Below are 13167 nucleotides of genomic sequence, written 5' to 3' on the forward strand. Positions count from 1 at the left end.
TCTATCATGTACTAACCCCTGGCTTCCATCCCCAGCATCACAGAAAATGAATATGGCAACACAGGCCTGTTATTCCAGCACCTAAAGATGGAGGCAGGACAAAAACAAAGTTCAAGGTCAGCCTGGGCTACAGGAGACCTGGTCTCAAATCAGGAAAAAAAAATTCTAGGAGGGACTGTGGAGTGGAGCCTCTGCCTAGAACACACCTTTAAGAGTTTGGTGGCAGCTTGCCTTGGTGGCACATGCCTTTAATCCCAGCACTTGGGAGGCAAAGATAGGCAGATTTCTGAGTTTGAGGACAGCCTGGTCTCCAGGACAGCCAGGGCTACACAGAAAAACCCTGTCAAAAAAAAAAAAAACAGTTTGGTGGCATGGCTGGGGTGGAGCCTCCACATAGAATCCCCCAGTGAGGGGCTGGTGGGCGAGGTCAGGGGCAGAGAAGTTCTTTCTTCCTGTGTTAATGGTCCTGGGTTCCAAACCCAGCACTGACCACTCAAGTCTGTGTCCCCATGATTGAGAGCAATAGTTAGGGTCCATATTCTACCCGGGCTTGGAGCTGGGCCCTGGATGATTTATGCTGGACACGTACCAGATATGAAGAACAGGCCCCACATGAAACAGCCTAGGAAAGAATCAGGAGGAGCTGAGCTTCCAGAAGGGCTCGACAAGATGCCAAAAATGAATGGGATAGAAAGGGCACAACAGGCCCAGAGCTGCATGGCAGACTCTGGGAAGAACCAAGTCCTGCCTGGGGACTTTTAACAAAGCCCCACCCCTCCTGGACCATGTGTAGACCAAGGTGGCCTTAACTCAGATATCTGTGTACTTGTGTTGCAGGAGTGCTGGTGCCGGAGTTAAAGGCATGTACCACCATCTTCAGCCTAGGTTCTATTTGTTTTTTATTATATTTATTGATTTTTGGTATGATGTTGGTGTGTGCCATGATGCACCTGTGGAAGTTACAGGACAACTTAGAGGAGTCCACGTCTCCCCTTCTGTAGTGTGCACCACAGGATTTGAACTCAGGACATCAGGCTTGATTTGCAAGCCCCTTTACCCACTGGGATACCTTGCTTTGCCTGGGTGAGTTCAGTTTTGTTGGTCCACATCCCCAACAACCAGAGGCCAGAGAATGGGCCGTGCTGTGGGAAACAAGGTTTCAACAAATGAATGTAGGGACTAAAGCAGCAACAGGGTTCATAGAAGGACATTAAGAGCCAGGGCCCGGTGTGGACAGTGCTCACCAGGGTTCCATTCCCAGCACCACAGGGCCCAGCTTAGTGGTACAACCTGTCTCTCCAAAACTGGGGAGATGGATGCAGGAGGGTCAGGAGTTCAAAGTCATCTTTGGCTACATAGTACATCTAAGGCCAGCCTGGGCTACACAAGGCTCTTGATTTCAGAGAGAGACAATATCCAGGCACAGGTGCACATGCAGACTGCCCTGTACTAACTGCTTGGTAAGCCCTGTGGAGAGCCCTCTGGAGGTCCTGGGATAGAAAGGATCCTGGGTAAAATGCAGCCCTGCACTGGCTGGGGTCTCACCCTTGTAGCCTCCAATGATAAACCACACTAAGTGTTGTAGTACACATCATCTGGGGGTTTCTACCCCACCTTAGACCATGTACTTCCCAATAAAAGACACAAAACCTTTGTATGTATAATGATTAAAATTTATAGTGCTTAAAAGCACTGGAGCTGGGCAGACATCATCCCTCTATGATCTTTTCTCTATCTCTCTGTCAATAACCCCGGGATATAACTTGCTGCCTTCTGCCTGGGCAGCTCATACCCCAGATATAATTCACCTACCCCACGGCTCCTCCTCAGACCCCAAGCCCAGGAACCACAGCCCTACCTACCTCTCCTCTGCCCAACCAATAGTTTTAAATTAAGGAGCAAGTTTTAGACAGCAAAAGCTGTCACCCATGAGAATTCACTCGAGGCAACTAGACCTTGGGATGCAGGATTTAACATGACAGTTCATAGCAGCGGACCAAACCTCAATAAGTAAGCCTTTTTCTGAGCCGCCAGGCTGTCCCTATCACTGTCATACAGGCTGCTGGCCATCCAGGACAGCAGGTGAAGTAGGACCAGGAGAGCCTGGGTGTCTTTGTGGCCATGGAGACCAGGATAGCAACAGCCTCATCTCCAGGCTTTCCTCTGCGGCCTTGCAAAATTCATTAACAGGAAGATGTCTCAATAAGACAGTGAACCCGAGCCAGGCTGGAAATGATCCAGCTCTGTCTTCCTTGCTGCCTGGCTACCGGGTCATGGGTAATGAACATCAGGGGACTAGAAGAGGCCTCCAGCCAACAATTCCAGGGTGAATTCTTGGGGGTCGCTCCCTTTGTGGGCCTCTGTGGAACCTAGACCTTAGTTTTTCATAATCAGCAGGGTGTGTTTTTGTGTTTTGATTTTGAGATGGAGTCCCCAGTAGCTCAGGCTGGCCTCAAACTCACAGTGTAGCCGAGGATGACCTTGAACTCCCAACCCTCCTTCCTCCACATCACTGATACTGAAGTGAGGAGTGTGCGCCACAAGCAGGCTTATCCAGTGCTGGGCACTGAACCACGGGGCTTCGTGAATGCTGGGGAGCCGCAGCCCTAAGACAAAAGTCTGTCTGTTTTCGAGACAGGGTTTCTCTGTGTGGCCCAGACTGTCCTGGAACTTGCTTTGTAGACCAGTTAACCTCAAGCTCAGAGATCCTCCTGCTTCTGCCTCCTAAGTGCTGGGATTAAAGGCCTGCGCCACCTGCCTAGCCTAAGACACCTTCTTAATGTAAAAATAAAAGCCAGACACTGAGGACAGACCTTGCCTAATGGCCAGAGAGGAAAGAGCACCAAAGCTAAGGGTGGGATCCAACAGTCCCAACAGTCTCAGAGGCGAGCTGTCCCCAAGGATGATGGCCAATTTCTGGAGATGTGTATGGCCCACAATTGGGCAAGGAGGAGCAGGGTTAAGTAGAGAGACTTGGTCTCAAAATGTTTTTCCTTTTTTTTTTTCCTTTCTTTTCTTGAGAAAATGATCTGATCCCATGTCCCCAGCAGCAGTGGGAGACCCTGCATGGTGGTGCCAGTTTAAGTTACAGTGTCAGCAAAACTGTGTCACTCCAGCTCTGGTGAGGGAAGAAGGCCGCTTACAGTTCCTGGTCAGTCTGGCCTGCACAGGGAGACCCTATCTCTGAAAAACTAAGACAGGCAAAACCAAGCTATTCCCAGATATTGAGCCATGGAGGCTGGTTCCCACGTGTCACTGCCTCGGAATGCCATTACCTGGGAAGAACAGGAACCCCTGCCCTGTCCTAACACTGGTTCCCCCCTCCCCCAGGGTTTTATCAAGGGTAATGCAGGAAACTGGAGATGAGGAACTCACAAAGTATGGGGTGATCTCTGCAGCATCAATAATTCATGGCAGACAACCAACACTTGATCTTGGTCCCAGCAGTGGCTCAGGTGGCCTTACTCTGCCTGGTGACGGACAGCATTACAGCCGACCCTGTGCATGACCCTCCTGTAGCCTGGACTGTATGGTCAGCCTCACATGACTTCATATGGAGAAGAAACATCACACAATATTTTTCCTTTCTCTTCTTTTCTTTTAATTCTTTTTAAAGACTGTGTCTCTTGTAGTAGCCCAGGGTGGCCTCAAATTCACTGTGTGGCAGATGATGACTTTGAAATTTTAACTCTATTTTGTCTCCCTCCTGAGTGCAGGGGCAATAGAAATGCACTACCAGCTGAGGCTTTTACTTTAGATTTACATTTGTTTGTTGGCTTTTTCTGGTGTGTGTGTGTGTGTGTGTGTGTGTGTGTGTGTGTGTGCATGCACGCACGAGCACACAAGCACACAGCACACGTGCAATGGATTATTCATAGACTCTGAGGAAGACTTACAGCAGTTGCTTCTCCCTTTGCACACTGCAGGTCTGGGCCCTGAGCTACTTTGGGTCATCTGCCTGAGGAACAGCCCAGCCACGGGCCTGTCTGGCCTGGCCTTTTATTTTTGGGACTGTGTCTTACCCTGTAGCTAAGGCTGGATTTGTATTCTCATTTTTTATTACTATTTTTTCATATAGTATTGGTTGATCATGTTTTCTCATCTCCCAGGTCCACTCCACGTCCCCTACACAACCAACTTTACCTCTTTTCTTTCTCTTAAACAAACAAAGCAAAATAAAATCAAACAAAAACACAGTAAGTCAAAAAATGCAAAAACGATCCAGGCAATAATCCCAGCACTTGGGAGGGACAGAAACACTGTGTTGAAAAACAAAAAACCCCCAGCACTTGGGAGGCAGAGGCAGGTGGATTTCTGAGTTCGAGGCCAGCCTGGTCTACAGAGTGAGTTCCAGGACAGCCAGGGCTACACAGAGAAACCCTGTCTCGAAAAAAAACCAAAAAAAAAAAAAAAAAAAAGAATTGTGTTGGTCTGCCCTAAGGGTGGTGGGGGGTTCTAAGATCCATGACCTGACTGGCCCTGGGAAGCTGGCTAGGAAGCCTGGTTCTCCTCCTGATGAGTGGGTCTTATGTCCATTAGACAGCTGTGGGTGCTAAGCTATTTCTCAGCTGGTGAAATGAGCCAATTCAAGCCAGTTTAAAATGTCTATCAATGCAGGTTTACTGGGAAAACGTTCTAGAGCAGGCAGAGAGCTGGAGAAGGAAGGGGCAGAGAGATGAAAATGTCTGGATTACATAAGGAGGAGCCTGTGGGGGAAGGGCTGGAGAGTTAGGGGCAGGGTACACCAGGTAAGGACTGAGGGATGCTGGGAGAACATGGAGGCCAGGTCGGCTTTGGTATGTAAAATAGGTACCTCAGCTTCTTATCCCAGGTCTGAAGCCCAACAGTAGGGTTGCCACCAACAGGAGATGCAGTTCCCCACACCTTTATGGATACTGTGCCACGGTGGTCCTGTCATGGTCATACGTGTCTCAGCCAGTAGGGGCTGCTTGCCTGCCTCCCTCGCTCACTTGTCAGCTGACACAGTATTTCCTCGAAGGGACTTAGCAGGGGTGAAGCCTCCAGGGAAGAGCAAGTTCAAAAGGTCCCTTGTCCTAAATGTGCGGTGTCTTCAGCAAGACGATTTACCTTCAACTTCTGACCCAAGTCAGAAGGGCAGAGATCAACAAAGCTTGCTGGAGGCATCGGGAAGGAGCTCCATTCACTGTTGGTGGGTTGCAAGCAGCCGTAGCTGCTACAGAAATCTGGGTGGAGAATTCCCAAAACCTAAGACAAAGTCTCCCGTATGGTCCAGCTAAACCACTTCTTGGCATGTGTCCAAAGGCCTCGGCAACCTACCCCACTTAAGGGCTAAGAAACGAAAACTGGTCTCGGACCCCGGCAGAAGGAGCTGAGGTGCCTATTTTACATACCAAAGCAGACCTGGCCTCCATGTTCTCCCAGCATCCCTCAGTCCCTGCCTGGCACACCCTGCCCCCAATCCCGAATTTTCCAGCCCAGGGACTGGGCTGCCCCTCCCCCAGAGGCTCCTCCCTACGTAATCCAGACATTCGGGTCTCTTGCTTTCTTCTTTTTCTTCTCTTTTTCTCTCCCTTCCCACCCTCCCCCCTTTTTCCCATGGCAGCTGCACTGACCTCACCGAGGCCAGTGAACTCACCTGAGAGCAGTTTCCCAATAAACCTGCCTTTAATATAATGTAACCTGGTTTAAATTGGCCCTTTTCACTGGCAGTGGAGAAATAACCCATCAGAAGCAACCCAAATATTCTTCAACCGACAAATAGATAGTGAAAATGTCATCTGTGCACACTGTGGGACATTACTCATCTGTTAGGAAAAACAGTCATGACACTTGCAGGTTCCATGGCTGGAGCTCCAAAAAACAGCACCGAGCAGAAGAACCCAGACCCAGAGAGACAAACAGCCAATGTCCTCTCTTACTGGAGGCTCTAATAGCCACATCTTCCCATGTGAGTATGTAGACTGCAGAAAGTACGGAAGCCGGGAAAGACCGAGGGGGAGGGGCTTGCGGTGGGAATAGTAGAATTCGGGTGACATAACGTGGGAAACAGAGTAACAAGGAGAGGGCTCCACCTAGGGAGGGCGGAGGGAGGTCAGTGTGGAGGGGGGAGGGACAGATAACCCCAAGGTTGTTGAACAAAGCCTCAAGGAATCATTTTATATCTACCTAAAATTATACACAATACATACATATCCATCTTATATTAAGTAAACCCCCTAGGCTGACAGTGCTCTCAATGCGAACCAAAGGCTGACAAACTCCAGGATCAGGAACAAGACATGGCCTTCCCAGTAGTCAGTCTTGGTAGTCCAAGTGACACCCAACAACATAAGCTGTTGCTGTCGCCTCCTTGGCTTTGAGCAGATCCATCTCAGGGCTGATGAGGTGACTCCGGCTGTGAGCACTGGCTGTCCCTCCCGTGGACCCAGTGTGATGCCCAGCACCAATGTAGTGGCTCACAACTGTCTGGATGTCTCAGGGGATCTGATACCCAGAGGGATCCTGGCCTCTGTGGGTACCGGTACGCACAAAGTGCATAGATATGCATGCAGGGAAGACAGCCACACACATAAAAATAGAAATATTACAGAAAGATCCGTGTGGATACTCATCCTGCCTGTGTGGAATTCAGAGATGCATCATGAAAGGGCTAAGTAAAACTGTATTTTATTTTTCAGTACTGGGGATTTGATACTAGGGCCTCACCACCAAGGCATACTCTCGACCTTGGAATATTTTTTATCTGGGAAAGAGGGTTTGAGACAGGGTCTCATGTAGCCCAGTATAGCCTTGCGCGCGCTCGATCCTCCTGCCTCCACCTCCTGAATGCTGGCATGACAGGTGTGCACCAACAATGTTTTGAGACAATCAAGGTCTCATGGAGCCCAGTCATTAAAATTGCTGCAATCTAAGACCGCGGTGGTGGCGCACGCCTTTAACCCCAGCACTTGGGAGGCAGAGGCAGGCGGATTTCTGAGTTCGAGGCCAGCCTGGTCTACAGAGTGAGTTCCAGGACAGCCAGGGCTACACAGAGAAACCCTGTCTCGAAAAACCAAAACATTGCTGCAATCCTCCTGCTCCAGCGTTCCAAGTACTGAGAAAAAAGAAAAAAAACAACCCGCTGTTTTTCAAACTACCTGAGAAATTTTGGGCTCTCTGCAGAGCGTTCCTTGGAGCACTCCAAGTGTACAGCCCTGCTTGTCCCTCAGGAACGCCGCCCAGCCTTAAGAAACAAAGGTTTCCGGGACCGGGGATCCGGAATCTGTTCTTTGTTATCCCCGCCTTTGGTGGTTTTTTTTTTTTTCCTCCTCCAATTTGTGGCCAGCCGAGCCAAAAGGCCATAAAACAGAGTAATGCTGGAAGGCCAGGCTAGGGTGGGCTTAACAGTGCTTTCCAGCTCCTTGGGGGTGGGGGGGTTGCTGGGGTCACAATGACCTCAGTCCCTGCAAGTCCGTGGCCGGAATTCGCCGGCAGGGAGGAGCCACGCCCGCATTCCTCTCATTCCCCTCCCTGCAAACCTTGTTTATTTGTTTGTTTTAAATTAGACTCAGCCAGGAATTCCTTTCTCTGTCTGGACTTGGAAGGAGCCTGGGGGTGGGGTGCGAAGGGTTAGACTACCACTACAGCCCAGGCTTGGGGCACAGACATTCCGTGGCAAAGTCCCTCCCACTTCCTCCGACTTCCACAGCGGGTGATTTTCTCCCACTCCTCCATATATTATCATAAACCACAAGCTGCATACTTGTTAGAGTGGATGGAGCTGAGGCCTGAGACGTCCCTCAGCTCCCGCACTGAGGATTCTAGGCGGGGCTCCGCTCTGACCACGCCCCATCCCTCTTTTTGGGACTCTAGTCAGGGGCTCCACCCCTGAGCATCCGCCCTGCTCCTAACTGGAGGATTCTAAGTCGGGTATTCCACTTGTGATCACGCCTCCAGCCCTTTACTGGAGGGCTGTACCACCAGGGAGCAGCAGCAAGGTAGGAGGAATGATTCCTGTCACCTACAGGCTGGGCTGGAGCACCAGGCTATTCCTCAAGGACCCCATCTCCTTTTACACTCCTGTCTATATCCCGCACAGCAATGGGTCTGCTTGTTGTACCATGGAAGAAATTCCAGCAAGTTCAAGCAACTCAGGTGCATGTCACTGCCTCCTCTGAGGGCTGGAAGAACCTGCGAGGGATGTTTGTGGCCCAATTTTCTGAGTTTGGATGTGATCTCCCATCTGTCTCTGTCGATGCCCTAGCGGCTCCTTAGGCATTTTCAACCTTGAAGGACTACAGGACAAGGAAGGACTATGCAGGGTGCCTGCTGCCTGCATTTGTTTTTGTCTTTTTGAACATGGTCTTACAAGCCAAGGCTAGCTCAAATTGGACATTTAGCTGAAGATGACCTGGTCCTTCTGCCTCTATTTCCTGATTGCTGAGAGGACAGTCACGTGCCACCAAGCTCTGTTTATGTGGTGCTGGAGATGGAGCCCGGTGGGTCACTCCTGGTAGCCAAGCCCTATGCCCTGTGTTTCAGAAGAGTAGGCGGGAGCATCGGGAATGTGAGGCCATACTGGGCCTCACAGTGAAAGCTTGACTCAGAAGACAGAGATCACACCATTACCAAAGAAGAAACTAAAAGAAAGTCTCACTTCATTTCATGTTTTTATTTCTTTTTTAAAAAAAATTCCATTTACTTATTTATCTCCATTTTTGTTTGGGTGTTTTGCCTGCATGTATGCTTGTGTACTGTGTGTACGCCTGGTGTCTGTGGAGGTCAGAAGGTGTTAGAGTCCCTGGAACCGGAGTTATATACAGTGGTGAGCTGGAGAGATGGCTCAGTGGTTAAGAGAACTGACTGCTCTTCCAGAGGTCCTGAGTTCAATTCCCAGCAACCACATGGTGGCTCACAACCATCCAGGTTCCAAGCTTTAATGTTCAGCTCTCAATTTAAAGGGGAAGGCCCAACCCAAAACCCCTCCGGTTTCAGCCAGAGATGGGTGGGATAATCCATAATCCATCAAGGACTCTGAGGCCTGCTTAAGGCTGGGGGAAGGGTACAGGACCCAATGCCCTCTTATGGTGTGTTTGAAGACAGCCACAGTGTACTCATATAAATAAAATCTTTAGCCAGGCAGTGGTGGAGCACGCCTTTAATCCCAGCACTTTGGAGGCAGAGGCAGGAGGATTTCTGAGTTCGAGGCCAGCCTGGTCTACAGAGTGAGTTCCAGGACAGCCAGGGCTACACAGAGAAACCCTAGAAACAAACAACACAGGTGAGCTGCCATGTGGATGCTAGAAATCAAACTGAGTCCTCTGGAAAAGCAGCCAGAGTTCTTACATGAGACATTTCTCTATTCCCTGTTTGTTTGTTTGTGTTCTAGACTGGGTTTTGCTTTGTAGTCCTGGCTGACCCAGAACTTGCTCTGTAGAGTAAGCTGACCTCAGACTCACAGATCCACCAGTCTCTGTTGAAGTTAAAGTTGTATGCCACCACCATCCAGCCTGTGCTTGCTTATTTATTTATTCATTTATATTTCTTCTATGCAGTCCTGGCTGGCCTAGCATTTGGTGTGTTGGCAAGGCTGACCTTAAACTCACAGAGAGCCGGGCGGTGGTGGCGCACGCCTTTAACCCCAGCACTTGGGAGGCAGAGGCAGGCGGATTTCTGAGTTCGAGGCCAGCCTGGTCTACAGAGTGAGTTCCAGGACAGCCAGGGCTACACAGAGAAACCCTGTCTCGAAAAACCAAAAGAAAAAACCTCACAGAGATCCCCTTACCTCTGTGTCCTGAATGGACTGAGAATTATTTTCTTTCTTTCTTGAGACTGGAAATAATGTACCCCAGGCTAGCCTTGAACTCACAATAATCCTCCTACCTCAGCCTCCTGAATACTGGGATGAAGGTTATTCACCTGTCACATTCACCTCAAAGTACACACTACTGAATCGGTGCTCAGCCAAGCCCTGAGCTCCATCCACTGCTCAGAAACTACCTCAGATGACCCAGGATCCCTGCTGGGGCTGTCACGCTGCGGGGTAGGGACAGCAGCCTTATTCCGTGTGAGTCAGTGGACTGCTGAGGCTGCCGACCAGAGAGGACAGCACAGAGATGGCCATTTCCTGGCAGGAAAGGGGACTTGGGGACTTGCAATTATGGGTTTCATGCCAGACCAGTAGTATACTTCCTTAGACAGGTCCAGATATGGCTCAGGGGCTGAACCTTCCAGAGTCATCCTGACCATGTGGTCACTAAGGCAAGGACAGTTGCACAGAGAGCAGGGGTCTAATTTTGGCTACAACGCTGCTGTGTCAGAGGGCATCTGCGTGTCAGCCTCTTCAGCTGTGGATGGAGCAGAATTTCTTTTGTTGTGTGTGTGGAGAAGCTGATGCTGTGGTCGGTGGCCAGTCCCCATCTATGACCCACCCACTTAGCCTTTGCAGATGCGATTTATTTTCAGATAAAACATTTACTATTGCCGGGCGGTGGTTGTGCACGCCTTTAATCCCAGCACTTGGGAGGCAGAGGCAGGATTTCTGAGTTTGAGGCCAGCCTGGTCTACAGAGTGAGTTCCAGGACAGCCAGAGCTACACAGAGAAACCCTGTCTCGAAAAACAAACAAACAAACAAAAAACCCATTTACTATTTTATTTTAAACAAGTTGCAAATGGCACTCGGAGAGAAGACACTTGGAGGAGCGAGGTCAACAGAGAACTCCTGCAAAAATATACAAAACCTTCCACAAGATCGATGGTATAACTGCTCTCAGAGAGAAGGGCACAGTAGTCCCTGTGTGTCACCTTAGCTCTGAGGAGCAAGGGATAGGAGACTGGGACCATCCTGGGCTATGAAGTTAAAGACAGCTTGGTCTAATGTCTGTGAGACCTTGTCTCAAAATAAAAAACTGGATGACCCAGAGCAAAGGGCTGACATAGCCATGATTTCCTTTTGGAATGGATTTTCCACAACTTCAAAGAAAGTCTGGTTCTTACAAGGGGTGATCTCCAAACCTACAGTACTGTGGAAACCTACCTGAAAGCCCCCTCTGTCCCTGTAGAGGTTCTAGGCAGGAAGCACAGACACTCACATTCAAATGGTATCACCATGCCAGGCATGTGGGAAGAAGACCCGGGCGGCAGAAAAGGGGGAGACAGGGAGAACTACAGGGTGAGGATCTGGGCTATTGTGAGAATTTATTATTTCACTCTTTAAATTTGTTATTTATTTGTTGTATTATTATTATTTTGGTTTTTCGAGACAGGGTTTCTCTGTGTAACCCTGACTGTCCTGGACTCACTCTGTAGACCAGGCTGACCTTGAACTCAGAAATTCACCTGCCTCTGCCTCCCAAGTGCTGGGATTAAAGGCGTGCACCACCACTGCCTGGCTTATTTGTATTTTATATGCATGGATGGTTGCCTCCATGTGTAAATGTGCATCATGTATGTGCAGTTCCCACAGAGGCCAGAGAGGGCGCTGGACCCCCAGGAACTAAAGTTATAAATGGTTGTACAATGCTGTGCAGGTGCTGGGAATTGAACTTGGGTTCCCTTAAGAGGAATATGTTCTCTTAACATCTGAGCTGCTATGGGAGGATTTAACTTTTGACATTCGTAAGATGGGAGCCATGAGAATAAGGGAGGAGGAACTGTCACATGTTGCTGTAGGGTGCTCTTTCTACTGCTTGGAACACATAGATGGAAACCAGAACAGAGCTGCGGACCATGAGAGAAGAAAGAGAGATGCAGGACTTGATGGGAAGCTAGTGGGAAGGATGGTGGGGGATGGTGGGGGGGAGGATGGTGGGGGATGGTGGGGGGAGATGGTGGGGGATGGTGGGGGATGGTGGTGGTGGAGGATGGTGGAGGATGGCGGGTGGTAGGGGATGGTGGGGGATGGTGGGGTGGTGGGGGATGGTGGGGGATGATGGGGGATGGGATGGTGGGGGATGGTTAGGGATAGTGGAGGATTACTGTTTTTTTTTAATTTATTTATTTTATATGAAGACACTGTAGCTGTCAGACACGCCAGAGAAGGACATCAGATCCCAGATGGTTGTGAGCCACCATGTGGTTGCTGGGAAGTGAACTCAAGACCTCTGGGAGAGCAGTCAGTGCTCTTAACCATCTTTCCAGCCCATGTGGAGAATTACTTAATGTTCCTCCTCCAGCCCCACATTTTCTGATGTTGGTAAAGTTCTCAGTTCAGGTACCTCTGTCGCAAGTAACCCATGCAGGTAAATCGTTGGAGTCAGAATGTAATTAGTTGTCTTGGGAATATTTGTTTTGAAACTTTAAAAGTTATTCTATTTCATTCTGGAAGTAAATGGGTCTCAGGCTACCCTGGCCAGCCTCTAGTTCCCTTTTTACCTGTGGGTGACTGTGAACTCCTTATCCTCCTGCCTCCTGCCTCCTGCACCTCATGTGTCTGAGTGCATGGCCCTCGGAGCGGCACTGTTAGGAGGTGTGGCTTTGTTAGAGTAGGTGTGTCACTGGGGATGGGCTTTGAGGTCCTATGCTCAAGCACTGCCCAGTGTATAAGAGCCCCTCCTCCTGGCTCCCTGTGGAAGATAGTCCCCTTCTGCTGCCTTCCGATTAAGATGTAGAACTGTCAGCTCCTGTGTGACGAGCTGACATAGCTTATGGTGCTGGGTGTGGAGTCTAGAGGAGGGTTCATCACTGAGCTACAACCTTTTATGTGTGTAGTCTGTCTCTCTGTCTGTCTGTATGCACTGAGTTTATGTGTGTAGTCTGTCTGTCTGTCTGCACTGAGGCAAGGTCTCACTCTGCAGCTGAGGCCGGTCATCAGTTCACTTCAGTCTTCCAGCCTCTTGAGATCTGGCTTGAGAGATGTATGCCATTGTGTCTGACTTAAAGTTTTTATAGTTGCTGGGCGGTGGTGACCCATGGCTTTGATACCAGCATTTAGGAGGCAGAGGCAGGTGGATCTCTGGGCAAGTAACCCATGCAGGTAAATCGTTGGAGTCAGAATATAATTAGTTGTTTTGGGAATATTTGTTTTGAAACTGTTCGAGGGCCAGGCGGTGGTGGCGCAGGCCTTTAATCCCAGCACTCGGGAGGCAGAGGCAGGCAGATTTCTGAGTTCGAGGCCAGCCTGGTCTACAGAGTGAGTTCTAGGACAGCCAGGGATACACAGAGAAACCCTGTCTCGAAAAAACAAAAAAACAAAACAAAACAAACAA

The 13167-nt window shown here is 49.6% G+C and overlaps 1 long non-coding RNA gene across 1 annotated transcript; it reads left to right on the forward strand.

Annotated features, from left to right (window-relative positions):
* Positions 1–7646: 7646 nt before the first annotated feature.
* Positions 7647–8675, forward strand: LOC143435650 (uncharacterized). Its single transcript, XR_013106138.1, has 2 exons — positions 7647–7958; positions 8060–8675. It is a non-coding gene; the product is annotated as an uncharacterized LOC143435650 (long non-coding RNA).
* The last annotated feature ends 4492 nt before the right edge of the window (positions 8676–13167 follow it).

This window comes from Arvicanthis niloticus, chromosome 22 (genome assembly GCF_011762505.2).
Source record: "Arvicanthis niloticus isolate mArvNil1 chromosome 22, mArvNil1.pat.X, whole genome shotgun sequence".
NCBI classification, from domain to species: domain Eukaryota; kingdom Metazoa; phylum Chordata; class Mammalia; order Rodentia; family Muridae; genus Arvicanthis; species Arvicanthis niloticus.